We start from the raw sequence: 2,240 nt of genomic DNA, 5'->3' as shown, positions 1-2,240 counted from the left end.
AGTAGAACAGTCAACTTTTCAGTATTAATTCTTTTCCCTCTTTTAGGACCTTAGCTGACTCCAGTGTAAGGGGAAAAGTTCACTTCGTTCCGTGTCAAGATTGATCAGAGGGATGGTGTAATTGAGGCATCCTTGGAGCTCAGGTTTGTAGAGCGGGTCAATGAATCCAGCCTGATGACTCAGGATCAGACTTACAGGGATGGGGCAGAGGTAGCTGGCGATCAGTGGGCCTCTAACTTACCCAGGCACATCATGGAAGCTCCTGTCATCACAGTCAAAAAAAGAAGTGCCCTGTCAAATTAATACCTAAGCTGTAATGCATTCCTACAACGGAATATTACGCACTGGGCAAAACAGATGAGGCACAGCTAACCTACAGCCATCTGGAGGAATCTTAGAAACACCCTGGCTCTTCCTGTCTGTGGCTTTACCTTTTAAGGTTTCAGTCCGCCCGCCCCCCGCACCCCGCCACAGTCAGCAGTGATCTAGAAATATTAAATGGAAGATTCTAGAAACAAGCGTTCCATAAATTGTGCCCCACTCAAGTAGTAGCAATGTAATTTCGTTCAGCCCTGCCCTGTACTGCCCAGAATGTGAATCATGGCGTTGTCCTGCATATCCATGAAGTATCTGGCATCCCTCACTTTGGCACTTGGGACGTGTCCCCCAAAGATAAGGGAGATTGCTGAAATGTTGAATGAGAAAAGCAGGTCTTAGAAGATGGCGCATGGTATGGTTTAATTTTATAAAGCTCAAGAGCTGGGCTGGTGAGGTGGCTCAGAGGTCAAGGGCACCAGCTGCTCCTCCGGAGGACCTGGGGTTCAAATCCCAGCAAACCACATGGTGGCTCACAATCATCTATAATGGGATCCGGCGCCCTCTTCTGGCCTGCAGGCGTACACGCAGGCAGAACACTGTACAACTAAAAACCCCTGCTTGGCTGCATCCCCGATGTGGGAAAATTACTGGAAAAAGACCTGAATACTGACTTCCAAAGGAAAGGTGAGAAGCGGGCTAAGTCTCCTGGCTGCTGTGACCTGACAGAAACACTTAAAGAAAGAAACTTGCCTCAGGATTTCAGAGGGTCGAAGCTATGGCCGCTTGGTCCTGTGTGCTTGGATAGAAACCATGGCGGTAGGAGAGTGCGGTTGGGGAAGCATCTCCCTCCGAGGGACACAGGAAGCAGAGAGACAGGAAGCGTCCATGGACAAGATGCCCTCAAGGGTACACCGCAGGCAACCTAGTCCCTTTGAGTAGGTCCCACTTCTCAAAGCTGCCAGAGGGTCCCAAAGACTACCACCAGCTGGGCATTTCTTTCTTTTCTTTTTTGCTTTTTCAAGACAGGGTTTCTCTGTATTGTTTTGGAGGCTGTCCTGGAACTCGCTCTGTAGACCAGGCTGGCCTCGAACTCACAGAGATCCGCCTGTCTCTGCCTCCGGAGTGCTGCGATTAAAGGCGTGCGCCACCGCTGCTGCCCAGCTGAGCTGTGTGGACATTTCACAGTCACACTTGCTGCATGACTTTGCTGTGGCTGTGCTAAAATATGAGCAAAAGCAGCTTAAGGAAGAGAGGATTTATTTTAGCCTATGCTTCCAGAGAGACGGAATCCAGCATGGCAGGCAGGGCGTGGCCGCGGGAAAGGCAGGGCAGCAGAAGCAGGAAGCTGATTGGTCACATTTACAGCCACACACGGGGAGGAGAGAGGAAGGAGGGTGGCGGGGAGGGAAACGCTAGGGAAGTGACACGAGGCTATAAACCCCCAAAGCCTACCCCGGTGACATACTTCCTCCAAGCAAGACGCCCACCTCCTCAAAGTCCCACACCCTCTCACAAATGTGCCACCAGCTGGGGACCAAGTGTCCAGGTACCCCAGCCTAATAGGGGACATTTCTCACTCAAACCGCCACACCACAGGGCATTCCCGGGGCACTCACAGATGTGGGCACCTCACTTGAGCTGTGCGGGATGGCTGGTACGGGAGAGAGGTGTGCAGTGAGGTGGGGCGGGGGTGTCCGGCCATTAGGGCGGTCCCTGAGCTTGGGCGGGGAGCGGCTCTGGGAAGCTCAGGGCGGAAGCTACACAGCGGGCCAAAACAGGCAATAGACCATTAGAGGCCCCGAAGGAGGAAAGCGAGGGAGGCCTTCCTAGGTGCCCTGCGTAGTAGGAACATCCCCGCCCCTCCCCCACCCGACACTTTCTTCCAGGAACAGCTGGCCAGAGGGTAACAGGACTCCAGTCAG

This window comes from Mesocricetus auratus, unplaced genomic scaffold (assembly GCF_017639785.1).
Source record: "Mesocricetus auratus isolate SY011 unplaced genomic scaffold, BCM_Maur_2.0 Super-Scaffold_100046, whole genome shotgun sequence".
NCBI lineage: Eukaryota > Metazoa > Chordata > Mammalia > Rodentia > Cricetidae > Mesocricetus > Mesocricetus auratus.
This window is presented reverse-complemented; position numbering follows the sequence as displayed.